Source organism: Triticum aestivum, chromosome 2D, assembly GCF_018294505.1.
Source record: "Triticum aestivum cultivar Chinese Spring chromosome 2D, IWGSC CS RefSeq v2.1, whole genome shotgun sequence".
In the NCBI taxonomy this organism is placed as follows: Eukaryota; Viridiplantae; Streptophyta; class Magnoliopsida; order Poales; family Poaceae; genus Triticum; species Triticum aestivum.
This window is the reverse complement of record NC_057799.1, coordinates 321,502,780-321,523,897: the sequence shown is the minus strand read 5'-3', so window position 1 is coordinate 321,523,897 and position 21,118 is coordinate 321,502,780.

Genomic DNA, 21,118 nt, shown 5'->3' with positions numbered 1-21,118 from the left:
TGCATGGTCAGTTTTGACATGATTTTTGCCTTTGCACTGTGACCTTGCACCTCTGGACAAAATAGCATGTCCACTAAGCTCCTAGAAGACTCTAACCTAAACCTGCTACTTGCCAGCCTCACCCAAGCCCTATGGCATGCATTGGCATTTCGTCGAGCAACTAGCGTGCGTGCTCTGGGCGCGCCCAGAGTGCACGTTTTGCACGCGCACGCACCGAGCCGCCGCGTCGCACTGCCGCCCTCCCCGCGCCCGTTCTGGCCCTTGGCCACCCGCAGCCAGCACGCCCGCCCCTTCCCTCGCTGCAGAGCCGCCCCTGGAGCCCCACAGTGCCGCCGTCAGGTCGGCCACGGCGGCTAGCGGCCGGCCACAGCAGGCTCTGCCATGGATGGCGCCGCCCAAGCCACCCGCGCGCGCTAGCTGCCCCCTGGAACAGCCCGAGCCCATCCACATGCTCGTCGGCACGCGCTCGTCGCCGCCACGTCGTCCTGCAGCTACAGACCGGCGGTCGCCGGCGTTCTTATACACGGCCGCCGCGGGAACCGACCTCGACCCCTATAAAAAGGAGGCCCCCGAGCTCCTCCGAACACTCAGGCGACCCCAGGCCACCCCCATAGCACTCCCTCAGCCAGCAATCGACGGTGGGTAGCCGTCTTCCTCGACTCCGGCCGGTTCGGCCGTCCCCGCCTTCCGGTACCATTCGTCGTAGTCATAGCCTTCCCCGCCCATCTAGTCCCACCATCCTACTCCCCTCGACCTCACGGAGCCGCCCAGCCTCTCAAACGCGAACAAGAACCACCATAGCTCGAAACCCCAAGTCCTCCCGAGACGCCGTCCGCCGCAAAGCTCGCCGTCGGTGACTCCCTTCGTCCCCGCCACCCTCTCGATCACCGGGAGGACCGCCCTGGAACCACGGATCCATCCCCGCCCTTGGATGCCATTGGGGAGCACCGTTCGCCGGCGAGGATCGTCGGAGCCCCCGCCTCGACTCGGACAGAGGAGGAAGAAGGCGGGGGACTAGTCAAACCTGACCAGTGGGCCCGCTGGACCCACTGTCAGTGACCCAACCCCGCCACCACGTGTTTAAGTGGACGCGTGAACCCCTGAAGTATGCCTCCTCATCTTCGAAAATGTATTTTCCCCCGAAACGTTTTCTTTTTCTGATTTTATTAAAAACAGAACTTTGACTGGCTATATCTTTTTAAATAAAACTCCAAATGAGTTGATTCTTCTTCCTACCTTTCTCAATTTCTGTCTAGTTTATTTTAGTATTTATTTGAAAATTTTCCAAACAACTTTTTTGTACTGTTTTAAAATTATGTGTTAATTTAAATTTCCTCAAAATAGGATTTTTGAAGAAGGAAAGCAACTTTCAAAAAGTGCACCCCCTTGCATACTCTTGATGGCAAGCATTCTGAACTCTGGCATAATATTTTTGTGTGTGGTTGATACGGTTACAACACCACCTTGAATTGGAGCATACGTCATTTTATGTGACGATATAATCATACGCGTGAGTGCATAATGAGATTCTTTGCTGTTAGAAATGGATATGCTGGTGATAGTGATCATCCTCATGAGCTTCTCATCCATACCGGAAGGAAGCCGGGAAAGTCGCTGTCTAGAGTAGACACGAGCTTGTCCCTAGTTCCTCGTCGAGACGAGTGTGTCCGGTATGGCATGATGAGGTATGATGAGCGGTGATTTTGTCTGTTAGTTGAAATATATTTGTTATGCTAATCATACAGGGAATACTTGAACCTCCTGAGTCGACCGTAGATCGAGTCTCGTTTCATGCTACCACTTGTCCCTGCCGCAGGTAGGGTACGGTTCAGTAAGTTGTCAACCCCTCCAAGCAAACACCGTACAGAGAGGCCATGGTGGAAGATACCGGAGGCATCCGGTAGGCATGCCACCTGGTCCGGGGGCATGGGTGTTTCTGGTTGTAGCCGAGGGGAGTGGCTTCCCTAGTTTGCGCGCGTGATCCCATGCTAATCGAGGTTGTAGCCTCCCCACTTCGAGTTTTGCTTGAAAGGTGTCGTGGGTGATTCCAGACACCGGTAAGTTAGGCTGGTATGTGCGGACAGGTGCGTTTTCAATTAAAAGACCGTAGGCGAAATTAGTCCCGATGGACTAAGTAAATCCGTTACTCGTGGGTAAAGAGTACACCCTCTGCAGAGGTTAAACCTATTCGTATAGCCGTGTCCATAGGTAAGGACTACACTCTAAGATGGGTTAAGTGTCGGTCTTAGTGTCGGTCTTCGGAGGAAGAACTCTAAACTAGAACATTGATTATGACCTGTGACATATGAGGATTATGATTATTATTATTGCGGACTAACCATTTACATTATTTGAATTATTGAGTATCCCTGGGACGGTTCTACCTCCTGGATACTCACTGCGACTATTCTCTTATAAGCCCTTTATGTGGTGTCGCATAGACGCCCGACTGTGGCATGCTTGTTATTTCTTTTATATTGTAAGCCCTTTATGTGGTGTCGCATAGACGCCCGACTGTGGCATGCTTGTTATTTCTTTTATATTATAAGCCCTTTATGTGGTGTCACATAGACGCCCGACTGTGGCATGCTTGTTATTTATTTTATCTACAAGCCCTTTATGTGGTGTCGCTCAGACACCCGACTGAGGCATGATTTATCTTCTTCGAGGCGTCGCTTCAGACACTCGATCGGTGCATTCTATTTCCACTCCCCTATTACATATTTATATCTTATATGAACGACCTGCATGCGTGCATCATGGATCTTGTTTATTTCGTGACTGACGTTATGATCATAGAATATTTCGGAGCATGATTATCCACTGTTATATTATACCCGTGTTCATAATGTTTGCGAGTACATTCAAAAGTACTCACTGGCTTGTCCCTGGCTATTGTCTTGGCCAGATTTCTTGCTTGGAGAGGAGCGTTGTGATGACAGCCCCGGAACCTATGCAATGATGATAGCAGCCTCGCGAAGATAGGAGTTATCCTGGTCAGCTGTTCCTGTGGGAAGTGGAGTCCCATAGACGCAGATGAACCACAAACCGCTTCCGTCATCAACCACTAGAAACCTTTTGTTGTACTCATAGGCCACAATGGTCTTGTACTACATATTTGGTTCTTTGCTTGGAATTTCTGTATCAAGTCGGTGCCTCATCAGCTAACAATAATCCTGGGGCTGGTGAGCACAGGGGCCATTTTCTGGGAAATTATTATCCCGAAAACCGGTCCTGACAATTACCCCGTGGGGGCATGTAAGGGTCTGTAATGTCTTTTGTGCCTATCTTCCCTGTTATGAGAATTTGGTGAATGCATGTCCCGTTAAGGCTCGGTCCCCCCTTTCTTTCCTAGCGATAGCTTATTGCTCTACGCTGACAGGTCCTGGTCCCCAGGCAGGCTACAGCCGTCGCTGGTATGCCAGGTTGCGTGTCGTGGTCAAGGCAGGAGGTGTGTGGCCCGAGATCCAGTAAGAGCCTCTGAGGCGCGATGCTCAGGAGGTCCCCTTAGCGCTCAAGCAGCCATGGTAAGGCGAGAAAGGGAGTCGACGTGGCCGCAACGGGGTTGCGGCAAGGCGTGAGTGACCATTAGGCCCCAACATTTCTCTAATCGAGAGCGGGACTTATCTTGTTGACTTCGTGGTGATTCCTGATGGGGCGCTAGGCCTGCGCGCCAACTTGTGCGGCATAGCCAGGCCGGCCCATATGAGTTTCCCTCCCCCATGCTCTGCTTAGTGCTCTACGTCCTCAGGTCCCGGCCCTCGAGCGAGCTCAGCCGCCGCTGTTATGCCAGGTCGCGATGCCGTGGTCAAGGCCAGGGGGTGAGGGCTGGAGAGCCAGTAAGAGCTCCTGAGTCGCGATGCTTAGGAGCCCCCCTTTTAACGCGCAAGCGAATTGCATGAGAGAAAAGGAGACTCGCGGTGCTGCCTGCTATCCTCCCCATGAGGTTCCTGTGAACAGGCACAAGAAGAAACACGGTTTGCCGTTACAGCTGTTAGCCTGCCGCTGGTTGCTCTCGATGAAGTGAAGGCACTGAAGGCCTGGTGAGGTGGCGTGCGCGGGGCATGCCACGAGCCAGAGCTCGGCCGCTCAGATTTGACGACGTGGCAGGGATGGACCCATGCACCAGCGTCGTGCCTGTGAGAAGGCCCCGTGGGAGGCGATGGTCGAGCAGGTGATAGCCGTAAGCAGGTTAATCATGGAAAGGAATTTAACTTGGGTAAATGCAGGAAGATACATGCCACTGGGTCCATCCCGAGCGGCGTGGGGATGATGCAGCCCGAGGGGCGGCCCCAGCAAGGTAAGCTAAAGACATAAGCAAAAGGGATACATACCGCAGGGAAGGACCCACGCGGCCTGGGAACGATGCAGCCCGAGGGGCGCTCCCAGCTAAACGAGCTTGGAAGATGTCACCTGGTTCTATAGACGAAGTAGAGTTGGTGCAGCTGAAGGCGTACGTCGAAGAAATGACTCCTCATGAGCCACCAGAGCCTTGAGCCTCGGGAGGCTCTGGGGGCTCGGGAGGTTCCCTGAAGACCGTCTCCATTTCCTCCAGGACGGCGTGGTACCTGGCCTCCTGAGCCGCCAGGACACACCGCATGTTGTGCTGATAGGTTGACGCCACGCTCGGCAAGCCGAAGGGCATGCGAACGTAGCTGTGTGGCGGGCCCTCGCAGCGGCCCACACACGAAGGCCAGAAGCGCTCCTGAGATGCGGCCCTGTTGAGCCCAGGGACGTCGATTCAGACACGCAGCCCAGCATCCTCGCAAGGATGGGGGTTGCGCCTCGTGAGCGGCTGTCGCCGCGCATGCCTCATCCGTGACCTTGGGTATCTTGAGGCGGGTGTTGTTGAAGCGCTGGATGTACTTCTGGAGGGTCTCTCCTAGTTGTTGCTTGATGCGGCGCAGGAAACCCGCAGCCGGCGGGCGGTCGCGAGTGCCCTGGAAGTTGGCGACGAAGCGGTCGCGCATCTCGTCCCAGGAGGAGATCGAGCCGTGCTGCAGGTTCAGGAGCCAGGAGCGGTGATGGGAAACTAGTTCGCCATGACCTTCACATCGCCGTTGGCCACTTCGATGCTCAGCTCATAGAGCTGCAGAAATTCCGCGGGGTCGGCGGTGCCGTCGTAGCGAGGAGGCAGGCCCGGCTTGAACTTGCCTGGCCAGGCGATGCTACGCAGCTCGGGGGTGAAGGCGCGGCAGGCGGCGCGCGGTCTTGACGAGGCGGCGCGGGGAGTGCAGGTGTAGCTTCTCGCGGACGAGGGATTTCTTGGCAACTTCTCTCTTCGCGCGTGGGCACCGGGCGTGGCGGATCATGCCGCGGGGCCGCGCGCCTTGGCGCCAAGGCACCGTCTTGGGGCAGAGGTGGTGGAGGCGCGCCATGAGCCTCATCGCCCATGGCTGGTGGAGGGGGAGGTAAAGAGAGGGACGGCACCGGGGAGCCCCCTGCGGCGCGGACGAGCACGGCGACGCAGTCGAGCCACTCCTCGTAGAGGTCGTCGACGGCGCGGTAGCGCAGGAGTTTGTTTGCGGCGAGGAGTGCGGCCCGCGCCTCCATGGGAGCGCGGCGTGCGTGAGACAAGGAACCGGCCGGGGTCAGCGATGGAGTGGCGGTGCGGCCATCCTGCCGCATCGAAGGATGCAGCGAGGACGCCTGCTGCTCGTTCCCCGCCGGGCCGGTGGCAGCGATGGCGGCGGGAGACAGAGAACGACGAGGTGGCCCGCTGACGGGAGCCGCCTGAGCAACACGGGCGGTGAGGGCAGCCCGACGCTCAGCTCGAGCGCGGCGAGCGTCCGCCATGGAGACGACGGAGCGATGGAGCGACGAACTGATGGAAGGGAAGCTACGGCGCACCCCTACCTGGCGTGCCAAATGTCGGATGTGGGGTTCCGGCAAACCCTTAAGGTTCGAATACTGGTGTGCGCGCGAAGTCTTTCCCTCCTACCGATCTACGCCCTAGCTCGCTAAGGTCTCGCGGATGAACTCGACGAACTCGCACCACAGAAAGACACGAGATTTATACTGGTTCGGGCCGCCATTGTGGTGTAATACCCTACTCCAGTGTGGTGTGGTGGATTGCCTCTTGGGCTGATGACGAACAGTACAGAGAGAAGAACAGCCTCCTGAGGTTGAGATGTTCTTGTGCTTGGTGGCTTAGCGGGTGAGAGCTGGATGAACTGCTCGATCGCTATCCGATGAGATCCAGCCGAGATGAGATGCCCCTACTATGGTGGCTAGCTCTACTTATATAGGCCCTGGTCCTCTTCCCAAAAATTGAGCAGGAAGGGAGCCAACAACGGCGGGCAAATTCGAAGGGGGACAGCTAGTACACGCTATCCTGACAAAAGTGGTCTTCGCCTGCAAAAGGCTCTGGTGGTGACGCCGTCTTGGGCTCCACAATCACCTGCGTCTTGCCGTCCTCCTAGTCTTGGTCTCGTTGCACCGATATAGCAACCTTTGCCTGATGCCTCGGTACTCCTCGCCTGCGCTGGCCTCCTTAGCACCAAAGAGGAAACAAGGACGCTGCGCGCGCTGGCGCCCGCCTAGTGTCGATCGTCATGGTTCATGTCACGAGAGCCTCATGAGGTTCGCCCCGCCTTGATATCTCCGCTCCTCGCGAGCCTGCTTGACTAGGCCACTCTTGAGGAGGTCTTGCGTCGTCTGCCTCGCGAGGCTTGGCCCCTCGCGAGGGTCTTGGATGCCTTGTTGATGAAGATGGGTCGTACGGCCTGCTGACTTAGCAACGCCGTGGGCCGCAGGCAGGCAAGTTTGGGGACCCCCGTTCCCAGAACGCCGACAGCCACACGCAAGACCCTCGTACCTACACAAACAAATAAGAACCTTGCAACCAACGCGACACTTGCAAAAGTGAGATCTGATAGAGATGATAAGATAATATTTTTGGTATTTTTATGATAAAGACTAAAAGTAAAGAAAGCAAAATAAACGGTAATAGAAATAACGGTAGATTAATATGATAGAGAATAGACCCGGGGCCATAGGTTTCACTAGTGGCTTCTCTCAAGATAGCATAAGTATTACGGTGGGTGAACGAATTACTGTCGAGCAATTGATAGAATTGAGCATAGTTATGAGAATATCTAGGCATGATCATGTATATAGGCATCACGTCCGTGACAAGTAGACCGACTCCTGCCTGCATCTACTACTATTTCTCCACACATCGACCACTATCCAGCATGCATCTAGAGTATGAAGTTCATAAGAACGGAGTAACGCTTTAAGCAAGATGACATGATGTAGAGGGATAAACTCATGCAATATGATATAAACCCCATCTTTTTATCCTCGATGGCAACAATACAATACGTGTTGTTTCCCCTACGGTCACTGGGATCGAGCACCGCATGATTGAACCCAAAGCTAAGCAGTTCTCCCATTGCAAGAAAGATCAATCTAGTAGGCCAAATGAAACTAATAATTCGAAGAGACTTGCAAAGATAACCAATCATACATAAAAGAATTCAGAGGAGATTCAAATATTGTTCATAGATAATCTTGATCATAAACCCACAATTCATCGGATCTCGACAAACACGCCGCAAAAAGAGTTACATCGAATAGAACTCCAAGAAGATCGAGGAGAACTTTGTATTGAGATCCAAAGAGAGAGAATAAGCCATATCTAGCTAATAACTATGGACCCGAAGGTCTGTGGTAAACTACTCACACATCATCGGAGAGGCTATGGTGTTGATGTAGAAGCCCTCTGTGATCGATTCCCCCTCCGGCGGAGCGCCGGAAAAGGCCCCAAGATGGGATCTCACGGGTACAGAAGGTTGCGGCGGTGGAAATAGGTTTTCGTGGTGCTCCTGGATGGTTTCGGGGTACGTAGGTATATATAGGAGGAAGAAGTAGGTCGGTGGAGCCACGAGGGGCCCACGAGGGTGGAGGGCGCGCCCAGGGGGGTAGGCGCGCCTCCCTGCCTCGTGGCCTCCTCGTTGATTGCTTGACGTCCACTCCAAGTCCTCTGGATCAAGTTTGTTCCAAAAATCACGCTCCCGAAGGTTTCATTCCGTTTGGACTCCGTTTGATATTCCTTTTCTGCGGAACACTGAAATAGGCAAAAAACAGCAATCTGTACTGGGCCTTGGGTTCATAGGTTAGTCCCAAAAATAATATAAAAGTGTATAATAAAGCCCATTAAACATCCAAAACAGAATATATAATAGCATGGAGCAATCAAAAATTATAGATATGTTGGAGACGTATCAAGCATCCCCAAGCTTAATTCCTGCTTGTCCTCGAGTAGGTACATGATAAAAACAGAATTTTTGATGTGGAATGCTACCTAGCATATTCTTCAATGTAATTTTCTTTATTGTGGCATGAATGTTCAGATCCGAAAGATTCAAGATAAAAGTTTAGCATTGACATAAAAATAATAATACTTCAAGCATACTAACCAAGCAATTATGTCTCTCAAAATAACATAGCCAAAGAAAGCTCATCCCTGCAAAATCATATAGTTTGTCCATGCTTCATTTTCGTCACACAAGAATGCTCACATCTTGCACAACCCCGATGACAAGCCAAGCAATTGTTTCATACTTTAGTAATATCAAACTTTTTTCAACTTTCACGCAATACATGAGCGTGAGCCATGGATATAGCACTATGGGTGGAATAGAATATGATGATGGGGGTTGTGTGGAGAAGACAAAAAAGGAGAAAGTCTCACATTGACACGGCTAATCGACGGGCTAGGGAGATGCCCATCAATTGATGTCAATGCAAGGAGTAGGGATTGCCATGCAACGGATGCACTAGAGCTATAAATGTATGAAAGCTCAACAAAAGAAACTAAGTGGGTGTGCATCCAACTTGCTTGATCACGAAGACCTAGGGCATTTGAGGAAGCCCATTGTTGGAATATACAAGCCAAGTTCTATAATGAAAAATTCCCACTAGTATATGAAAGTGAGAAAACAAGAGACTCTCTATCATAAAGATCATGGTGCTACTTTGAAGCACAAGTGTCGAAAAAGGATAGTAGCATTGTCCCTTTTTTTTGGGCCTTCTTTTTTTTGGCCTTTCTCTTTTTTTGGGACAATGCTCTATTTATAAGGATCATCACACTTCTATTTATTTACAACTCAATGATTACAACTCGATACTAGAACAAAATATGACTCTATATGAATGCCTCCGGCGGTGTACCGGGATGAGCAATGAATCAAGAGTGACATGTATGAAATAATATGCATGGTGGCTTTGCCACAAATACGATGTCAACTACATGATCATGCAAGGCAATATGGCAATGATGGAGCGTGTCATAATAAACGGAACGGTGGAAAGTTGCATGGCAATATATCTCGGAATGGCTATGGAAATGCCATAATAGGTAGGTATGGTGGCTGTTTTGAGGAAGATATAAGGAGGTTTATGTGTGATAGAGTGTATCGTATCACGGGGTTTGGATGCACCGGCGAAGTTTGCACCAACTCTCAAGGTGAGAAAGGGCAATGCACGGTACCGAAGAGGCTAGCAATGGTGAAAGGTTGAGAGTGCGTATAATCCATGGACTCAACATTAGTCATAAAGAACTCACATACTAATTGCAAAAATCTACAAGTCATCAAAAACCAAGCACTATGCGCATGATCCTAGGGGGATAGATTGGTAGGAAAAGACCATTGCTCGTCCCCGACCGCCACTCATAAGGATGACAATCAAAGAACACCTCAGGTTTCAAATTTGTTACACAACGTTTACCATACATGCATGCTACGGGACTTGCAAACTTCAGCACAAGTATTTCTCAAATTCACAACTACTCAACTAGCACACCTTTAATATCACTACCTCCATATCTCAAAACAATCATCAAGCATCAAACTTCTCTTACTATTCAACGCACTTATATGAAAGTTTTTACTAATCTTGGATGCCTATCATATTAGGACTAATTTTATAACCAAAGAAAATTACCATGCTGTTCTAAAAGACTCTCAAAATAATATAAGTGAAGCATGAGAGATCAAGTATTTCTATAAAATAAAACCACCGTCGTGCTCTAAAAGATATAAGTGAAGCCCTAGAGCAAAACTATATAGCTCAAAAGATATAAGTGAAGCACAAAGAGTATTCTAATAAATTACGATAAATGTGTGTTTCTCCCAAAAGGTGTGTACAGCAAGGATGATTGTGGTAAACTAAAAAAACAAAGACTCAAATCATACAAGATGCTCCAAGCAAAACACATGTCATGTGGTGAATAAAAATATAGCTCCAAGTAATGTAATCGATGGACGAAGACGAAAGAGGGGATGCCCCGGAAGGCATCCCCAAGCTTTGGCTTTTTGGTGTCCTTGGATTTACCTTGGGGTGCCTTGGGCATCCCCAAGTTTAGGCTCTGGCCACTCCTTGTTCCATAATCCATCAAATCTTTACCCAAAACTTGAAAACTTCACAACACAAAACTCAACAGAAAATCTCATGAGCTCCGTTAGCGAAAGAAAACAAAACACCACTTCAAGGTACTGTAATTAACTCATTATTTATTTGTATGGGTGTTAAACCTACTGTATTCCAACTTCTCTATGGTTCATAAACTCCGATACTAGCCATATATTCATCAAAATAAGCAAACAAAACACGAAAAACAGAATCTGTCAAAAACAGAACAGTCTGTAGTAATCTGTATCTAACGCAAAATTATGTAACTCATAAAAATCTACCAAAATAGGACGACCTAGATAATTTGTTTATTGATCTACTGCAATTGGAATCAGTATTTTATCACGTTCTGGTAATTTTTAACAATTGTTTTCGTGAGCAGAAAGTTTCTGACTTTTTCAGCAAGATCGAATAACTATCATCCAAGAAGATCCTATAGGTTTTACTTGGCACAAACACTAATTAAAACATAAAAACAAATCTAACCAGAGGCTAGATAAAATATTTATTCAACAACAGAAAGGAAATATATTGGGTTGTCTCCCAACAAGCGCTTTTCATTAAAGCCTTTTTAGCTAGGCATTGAGATTTCAATGATGCTCACCAGAAAGACAAGAATTGAAGCACAAAGAGAGCATCATAAAACACGTGACAAACACATCGAAGTCTAACATACTTCCTATGCATAGGCATCTTATAGGCAAACAAATTATCAAGGCAAGCAAAAACTAGCATATGCAAGGAAGCGGAAAGAAACAATAGCAATCTCAACATAACGAGAGGTAATTTAGTAAGATAAAGATTTCTACAACCATATTTTCCTCTCTCATAATAATTACATGTTGGATCATAGGCAAATTCAACAAAATAGATATCACATGACATATTCTCGACACGATCCACATGCATGCGAAGGTGGCACTCTTCCAAAATAGTGGGATTATCAATAACTAAAGTCATGACCTCTCCAAACCCACTTTTATCAAAAATACCATAAGATTGAACACTCTCCAAATATGTGGGATCTAAAGTTGACACTCTTCCAAACCCACTTTCAATATTATTGCAAACACTATTATCAATCTCATAATCATCATGGGGCTTAAATAAATTTTCAAGATCATAAGACGAATCACCCCAATCATGATCATTGCAACAAGTAGTAGACATAGCAAAACTAGCATCCCCAAGCTTAGGGTTTTGCATATTATTAGCACAATTGACATCAAGAGAATTTATAGTATAATCAGTGCAATCATGCTTTTTATTCAAGGAGCTATCGTGAATCTCTTCATAAATTTCTTCATCACAATTTTCAGATTCACGAATTTCAAGCAAAACCTCATAAAGATAATCTAGTGTACTCAAATCACTAGAAATTGGTTCATCATAATTGGATCTCTTAAAAAGATTGGCAAGCGGATGAGGATCCATAGATCTTAGGTTCTCTGTTTAGCAATAAATACACAACTATTCCAACCAACCGAGCAAACGAGCCAAGTAAGACATAAAGGCAAACGAAAAGACGAACATAAGAAGGGCGAAGAAAAGACAAAGGTGAAGTGGGGGAGAGGAAAACGAGAGGCAAATGGCAAATAATGTAATGCGAGGGATAAGAGTTTGTGATGGGTACTTGGTATGTCTTGACTTGTCTTGGTGTAAGCCTCCCCGGCAACGGCGCCAGAAATGGCTCGTTGTCGGGAGATCAAATCTTGACTTGTCTTGGTGTAAGCCTCCCCGGCAACGGCGCCAGAAATATTTCTTGCTACCTCTTGAGCATGCGTTGGTTCTTCCCTTGAAGAGGAAAGGGTGATGCAGCAAAGTAGCTGTGACACCCAAAAAATTTATTTGGTTTTATCAAAATCTTTATTTGATTTGAAGGAGGTTATTTAATTGTTTTTAGGGACTCTCCTTCTCAAAAACTTTCTTTCTATGACAAGTATTTTGTTTGGTTTCATCCAAGACTTGATCTTTGGTCTTGGAGGTTTTTCATCTTAAGTTTACTCAACACAAATGTTTTTCATTGGGAAAGTTTTTGGAAAATCTTTTCTTTTTGAAATAGCCCTATGGCGTATGGAGTGATCCTTTCCCCTTTCAAAATCTCCTCTTGCCATGACCTAAGTGGAAATCCCCTCCCAAAAGCCATCTCCCCTCTTTGTGTCAAGTTATACTTCAAATCCAGCAAGTTGAACTTCCCCATGATTTTATCTCCATTTATTTCTAATCAAAAACTTTTTCTGTCCTCTATTTTGACCCTTGGAGATTTACAAAGGAACCACTATTTCTCCTTTGAGTTTTGCCTCCAAACAAATTTCCCTGGCTAGTCTTTAGGACCCTCAACCAAGATCCAGGAAGATCCACTGGTCTCCAGTTCAAAGTTTTCAAAATGAGGTTGCTACAAGTGTGGGCCATATTTGTCATTTGATGAAATTCAATTGTTTTCTCCTCCTAAAAATCTGAGAAAATTCAGGCAGCCTCTGGATGCATCAAGAGGTGACCACACCAAGTCCTAGCTCCAGAAACATTTCCCTCGTGCCCAAATCATTTCGTCGAACACCTGGAGGGCACTGTACCTGTCAAAATTCAGTGTTCAGTAAACATTTTCAGAAAGCCGGTGTCGTTTTCTTCAGAAACTTACCTCGATCTCGCCAGTAGCCGCGGTGGCGCCTTGCTCCCTGTTCCCCATTCTTATCCCTGTGCCGCACGATCGCCTGGACACTTGCGGACGTCGGCAGCGGGCTGGCTGGCCGAGGTGCAGCGCCCCATGCGCGGCGGCAGCAGCGCCCGCTGCGGCTGCCAGAGAAGCGCAGCATGGGACGGCGCCGTCCAGCACCGCCCAAGCCACCAGAGGCCACCGCATGGCCGTCCCCTCCTCTGTGCGCGCCGCAGAGCCGTCGTCGTCAACTGGGAAGCACGGAGCGCGCTCCCTACCGCAGTCGTGCCCATACGGCCGTTCCGTCGAGGGCCAGTGTATTACGCAAGCCCGACCGAGGTTTGAGCAGAGAAACGGTGCCAGCGGACCACCACGAAGATGCCAAGTTGCCTAAAGCCCCTGCCCGACCTCTGCCTCGCCGTAATTGCTCGCCGGCGTTATCCCGTTCACGGCCGCCTCCTCGGATCGCCTATAAAAGGAGGTCCTGAGCTCGAACTCGAACACGCACCATCCCTACACCTCACAAGTACCACGCCAAGCCACTGGGCAGACCCCGAGGGAGTCTTCTTCCCCAACTCCGGCCGCCTTGACCCGCTTCGGGATCCAGCACGATTCACTCCCATGCGTGCACCCCTGCCTCTCAACTCATGCCAGTAGTCTCCTAATGCATCCACATCTCTGACCCGCGCACCAATTTGAAGTTTGCAGCACCCACCGGAGAGCTCCACCCTCGCCCGAACCACCGTCCGCCGGAGATAGGGTCGCCGTCGACGTGGTGCTCGCCGACGGTCAAGTCCACCACCCACCGACGCGGAAGAACACCCTGCACCCATAGGTACCCTCCGATCACCCTACCTCGCCATGGATCAACGCCGGCGACCACCGTAGCCTTCGGGCGTCGGCGAGCTCTGTTCAGAGTTTAAACCTGACGGGTGGGACCCCCCCCCCCCCGTCAGCCTCTCTTTCTTTCCCTTCGAACCGTTTTCTGAAAGCGCCTTCGGGCAAAATGTGTTTTCTCTCTGGGCTGACGTATTTCGTACCGAAGCGTTTTCTGCCTTTTCAAACAAGCCCCTCGATCTTTTCTGTTCCATCACAGATTAGTCCTTGGACTAAAACCCTTATATCTTTTAAACAAAAGATGCTTTTTGATTGATTCTTTTTTTGTCAGTCTTATATATTTGCCTAGTTTATTTATAGTATTTATTTGGAAAAAAATTGGAACAATTTTTATGCACGCAATGGTATCACGTTAGTGTACGGTTCCTTTATATCGTAGATTCCGGAGGAGGTGACGGAGCCGCAAACTTCGCCGAGCTAGACTCCGACTTCTCCGAACCAGGCAAGCATGTTTGAACCTTTGATATGATGAGTGTTTCGCATGTTTGCTTGAATAGTTTGTGCATGGCATATGGGCATCAGTGAGTGTTACGTTGCATGCAGGCAACTAACCGTGTGCTTCGAAGTTTACTGTGATCTTTTGTTGAGAGATGACCTGATCATGTGGTGACATGAGAGGTAGTAAGATGGTATTGTTTTAGCATGCCAGTCTTATGTCATCCGACAAACTCCGAGGTTAACGTGGGCCGAGCCACGTTACCGTTCGTCCCTTTTTCGTGCTGCCACATGTTTTCTGCAAAGAATACGGTTTAGTAAGTTGCAACCCTCTTTCCTTGTACACACGAAATAGAGGGGCCGGGATGAGGGTTCCATGGCCCTGGATTAAAGCTAGTCATCCGGTCAGGGGGCATGGGTGTTTCCGGTTGGGACCGAGAGGGGGGCACCCCTTAGAGCGCGCGGTATAAATTTGATCCCATGCTACGTGAGGTTGTAGCCTCCCCGTCTCAAAGTTTTTCTTGAACGTTGCTTAGGGTGATTCCTGGCAACGGAATGTGGAATGGGTGTGTACTGGTTAGATGTGTTTCTCCTAAAATACCGTAAACGGAACTAGTCCCTTGTGACTACAGAAATCCGTTGGCCGTGGTTAAGAGTACAAACTCTGCAGAGTCGGAACCTCCCGAGTCATCGTGTCCATGGTTGAGGACCTGGGTCAATGTATCCAAACAGTATCCATATCAGTCTCATGAGTATTTCGTACCTGTGGAGGGACTAACCATTTTATTATTTCGTACCTGAGTATTTCCTTGAAATGATTTAACTTCATGAGCTACTGGAATATTAAGTTATGAAATATAAGCCCTTTATGTGATGTCGCTCAGACGTCCGACTGTGGCACTCTCGTTATTTACTTTTGATATAAGGCCTTTATGTGATGTCGCTCAGATGTCCGACTATGGCACTCTCGTTATTTACTCTTGATATATGCCCTTTACGTGATGTCGCTCAGACGTCCGACTGTGGCAGTCTCGTTATTTATTCTTGATATAAGCCCTTTACATGATGTCGCTCAGATGTCCAACTGTGGCACGCACTGTCGTTTATATTCCATTATAAGCCCTTTATGTGGTGTCGCCTTGACGCCTGACTGCGGCATTGTTAAATTATTTGTATCCTTTCGAGGAGTCATTTCAGACACTCGATTGGCATTCAGTATTACATTGGGATTTTGGGAGGACTACCGCCCGACTTCCTTTTTATTTCCCATGCATTGCTATTTTATTATCTGAGTGCGCATTATTAATCTGTTCATATGCATCATGTTTGCATTTGTTATATCTTATGTCCAAACTGTATTGCAAGTACTTTCATAGTACTCACCTGGCTTGTTGATTTGGCCTGATATTGACGAAGGCGATCTCATGGATGATGAGTTTGATAGCGAGTCCGATGCCTAGAGGGGTCCCAGTCAATCCCGTGCGATCCTGGATTTGGTCACTTGTATTATATACGCTTCCGCCACCCAAATAAGAGTCCTCGAGCCTCACTCCGACGCTCAATGAGCTGTAAGATTTAGGAGTCATGTCACCCACTTCACCGTGACATATCCACCACCACCTTTATTACGAGTCAGTAGTTATGCCACCACACCCCTTGTGTCATATCCGCCTTTATGTATAATATCGGCGTTCTTGTAATAAATTGTTGAGCAGCCCCCGCTCAACCTTGTGTTATATTTAGTACTCCTGGATATTTCTGTAATCAAGAATTTGTCTACCAGTAAGAAGGATTCTTCTCTACTGGTCCGTTAAAGGGATCGGTTTCTCAATAAATGTTTTATTGGAAAACCGGTCGTGACAAACTTGGTATCAGAGCCAGGCTGACTGTAGGAAGCCACTAGGTGCGATCGCTAATCGGTTATTAGCGTTTTAGTGCTTTTTCAGCATTTTGCAAAGGTAGCTATTTTCTGTTGGTCATCATAAATTTATGATTTGACTACTCAGAATTTTTGCCTACTTTTGCAGATGGCTGGCAACGACTGTGAGACACGGGTGTTCACTAATGTGCCCGAGGGGTTTGTCAAACTTCTCGTCTCCATCACCAAGCTCACGATCGGGCCAGCGACTCGTCCAGAGTTCACGCTTTACCAGCACAAGCTCAGCGACGACTTGTCTATGCACCAGGCCGTGGTGCAATTCAAGGGAGGGCGTTCTGCGTCTCGCCACTTCCGTTTTGTGGGAAGGGCCATGCCTACGGAGAGGCATCCCATGCAGATGGCCGCCCGTGAGGCGATAGCTCGTCTTCGGGATGTTCTTCCTACGATGAAGACTCGTCGCTACCGCTACCTCCCATGCCATGTGCCATATACTTGTCACTATGCATTCGCCTGCCATAGGGGAGAGAGAGATGAAGCTATCGAGATGCTGGTTGAGTATCTCAAGGCTCTGGAGGCAGCTTTCGACAACCTCGTGGACGATCTTGTGGCTGCCCGTATGGACTCAGTTCAGGGCTGTTCTGCCAACAGGAGGGAGCTTCTCCACGTGGCACCGCCACTGACTTTCGTCTCGTCCTCGGCATCCTATACACCTGCCATTTTAGCCACCGCTCACCGTCTGCCTACCACTGAGGAGTTTGAACAGGTCATTGCTCCTACTCCAGTCAGAGCTGCACCACCGACCGCACCCGCACCTACTCCTCAGCGCAGTGCTACGCGCCTGGAGCCTATTAGGGAGGAGGAGGAGGTGGAGTCTCCTGCACCTCTGGGTCTTACACTCGGCAGGCAGAAGGAAGTTTTCACCATCTCCGACTGAGTACGCCTAGCAGCCGTGTGACGTACCCGCTTGTATGATATGTTTATATGTACATAGGTTTGGTGAGAAGTAGTGTGTGTGCGCATCATGTAGGAACTCGGAGAAGTGCACTAGCCTAAATAACATGTCAGGAATGTGTACACACATCCTGAGTGATGTATTGTATATTTACGAATCGCGTGTAAGATATGTACTGAGCGGTCCTTCTCCGTGCGCAATCAAGTATTTTTCTTGAAAAATCTTGAGGTCTTTTAATTTTTCGCCTTTGCAAAAATTTCCTTGTGCCACACAGTTCTTCTCATGAGTTTTGCAAAAATACCCCAGAGTGGAAAATGTCTCGTCCCTGGACTCGTTCCATGCCAAATCCACCGGAAGAAGTTTATGGGACCCAGACAAGCAACAACTTCACACAGGGGCAGTCTAGTCAGCAGGACAGCGAGGCAGCATTATCTCAAGTATGCCGCCTTTTCGAACAAAGCCAGCAGCAGCACCAAGAAATGATGAATCACGTTATCAATATGGGAAATCACCGTGAGCCATACCAACCGCATTCCAAGTTGTCTGAACTACAGAAGACACGTCCTCCAACGTTCGCTCACACAGATAGACCACTTGAGGCCGATGATTGGCTTCGAGACATCGAAAGGAAGTTGATTATTGCACAATGCTCAGATCATGAGAAGGTGATTTATGCACCGCACTACCTCACTGGAGCAGCTACAGCATGGTGGGAAAATTTACTACACATGCACCCCAGTGAACATAACATCACCTGGGAAGAGTTTAAGGAAGGTTTTCGTGGGGCGCACATCCCCAGGAGCATTATAAAGATCAAGAAAAGGGAGTTTGATGACCTCAAGCAGAGAGGCATGACAGTGACTGAATACAACAGTCAGTTTACTCAACTATCTTGTTATGCCTACGATGAGCATATGACTGAGAATAAAAGGATGGAAAAAATTTTGGACGGCCTGGCGCCAGCACTAAGATGCCAACTGGTCGTACACACTTTTCCCGATTTCAAAACTCTGGTTGACAAGGCTATTACATTGGAGAATGAGCGCCGCAGCCTGGAGGATATTCGCAAGCGAAAAAGGGACAAGACGGCTCATGCTCGCAGCAACCGGAGCAAGACTGATATTCAGAGGAATGAAGCGAGAAATTCCACGACCACTGCTCTAAGGCCAACCAAACATTTCCATTCAAGGGACAAGGACTTTACATACTGCCCAGGTGTCACTTGCTATGCTTGTGGGGAGGAAGGGCACTACGCCAAACAATGCCCAAAACCAAGGAACTCGACCCCCAAGCCGAACAATGGTGGAAATAATCCAGCCCCCAAGCGTAACAATTTCAACCCCAACAATAATCACAAGGAGGGTCACTTGAACCATGTGACCAAGGAGGAAGCACAGAATGCCCCAGATATCGTGCTCGGTACGTTCCCTGTCAACACAACACCTGCCACGGTTTTGTTTGATTCTGGAGCTTCTCACTCGTTCATTTCGAAGAGTTTTGTTTTGCAACATGGTTTTCCGATACTTTCTTTGGAAAAGTCTATGATCATCAAGTCCCCCGGGAATAAGCAGATCACTCAGATTTACTGCCAAGGAGTGATTATTGAGTTTGAAAGACTAAAGTTTCAGGCGAATCTCATCATGTTGGAAAATAAAGGACTGGATGTTATCCTAGGAATGGACTGGTTAACCACCAACAAGGGATTTATCGACTGTTTCAATCGGACTGTGATTCTTACTCATCATCACGGTAAGACAATAAAAGTTGCAGCTCAAGAGAGACCACGGTCACGGCAACCAAAGTTGAACAAGGTAGACATTTCAGAATTGAGAAGAGTTCCAGTGGTGTGCGAGTTTCCCGACGTATTTCCCGAAGAACTACCAGGCATGCCACCAGACCGAGAAATAGAGTTCAGCATTGAACTAGCACCTGGCACCACCCCCATTTACAAGAAACCTTATAGAATGGCACCCTCCGAGTTGGTAGAATTAAAGAAGCAAATAAAAGAATTACTGGACAAAGGATTTATACGAGCCAGCTCCTCACCTTGGGGTTCACCAGTATTATTTGCCAAGAAAAAGGATGGGACACTGAGATTGTGTATAGACTACCGAGCTCTCAACATGGTCACCATCAAAAACAAATATCCGATGCCACGGATAAATGATTTATTTGACCAGCTTGCACAAGCCAAGGTGTTCTCAAAAATTGATTTAAGATCGGGGTATCATCAACTAAAAGTACGGATAGAAGATATCCCTAAGACGGCATTCACCTCCAGATACGGATTATATGAGTTCACAGTAATGCCGTTTGGACTGACGAACGCCCCCGCATATTTTGTCCACCTCATGAACAAAGTGTTTATGAAATTCATGGACAAATTTGTTGTGGTGTTCATTGACGATATTCTGGTATACTCAAGGACACCGGAAGAACATGCTGAACACCTCAGAATTGTATTGGGAGAATTAAGGAAACATCAACTGTACGCCAAATTCAGCAAATGTGAATTTTGGTTAAGACAGGTTGGTTTTCTAGGCCACGTACTGAACCAAGCGGGCGTGTCCGTAGACCCAGAAAAAGTCAAGGCCGTTCTTGACTGGAAACCACCAGCCAACGTAACAGATGTACGGACTTTCCTAGGAATGGCTGGATATTACCGAAGGTTTATTGAAGGATTCTCCACTGTGGCAAAACCAATGACACAGTGACTCAAAAAAGATAAGAAATTTGTATGGACTGAAGCGTGCGAGAAAAGCTTCCAAGAACTCAAGAGGACATTAACAACAGCACCGGTTTTGGTTGTGCCGGACATACACAAAAGTTTTGAAGTGTATTGTGACGCATCCCGGAAGGGCCTCGGGTGCGTATTGATGCAGGACGGCAAAGTTGTCGCATATGCTTCCAGGCAACTACGGAAGCATGAAGAAAATTATCCTACTCATGACTTGGAGCTAGCAGCAGTCATCCATGCACTTAAAGAGTGGAGGCACTTTTTGGTGGGAAATCGTTGTGAAATATATACGGATCATAAAAGCCTTAAATATATTTTCACGCAACCAGAGCTAAATTTACTACAACGACGCTGGTTGGAATTGGTCAAGGACTATGATGTCGGCATTCACTACCATCCAGGGAAGGCAAATGTAGTGGCAGACGCTCTTAGTCGGAACCCCAGCTCGGGCAACGACAGTCTACAGAACTTGAGGCCTGAAATTCAGCAGGAGTTCGCCAAACTCAACATGGTGATAGTCGCGGAGGGCAACGTATCAAATCTGGAGATACAACCCACCCTAATGGAACAAAGTAAGAAGGCTCAGCATGGACATCCCAGCATCGAAGGTATAAAGAGAAAAATGAGCCTTGGCAAGGCTTCAGAGTTCGTCATAGACAATGAGGGAGTATTATGGTACGGGGACAGACTTTGTGTACCAAACATTGAGGACCTCAAACAGCAAATCCTAACCGAAAGCCACACCGCCCCATATTCAATACACCCTGGAGGAACCAAAATGTACAAAGACATTCAGGAAAGATTTTGGTGGCACGGTATGAAGAGGGATATAGCCACATTCATTGCATGTTGTGATTCGTGTCAGCGCATCAAAGCCGAACACCAAAAACCAGCAGGGCTGCTACAGCCAAACAGGATACCTGAGTGGAAATGGGACGAAATTGGAATGGATTTTATCGTCGGACTACATCGATCACAACGCGGAAATGATGCCATATGGGTCATCACAGATAGGCTAACCAAGGTAGCACATTTCATTCCCGTGAAGACGACCTACTCCACTCAGAAGCTTGCTAAGCTTTATCTCTCCCGTATAGTTTGTCTTTATGGAGTCCCAACGACTATAATATCCGACCAGGGCACTCA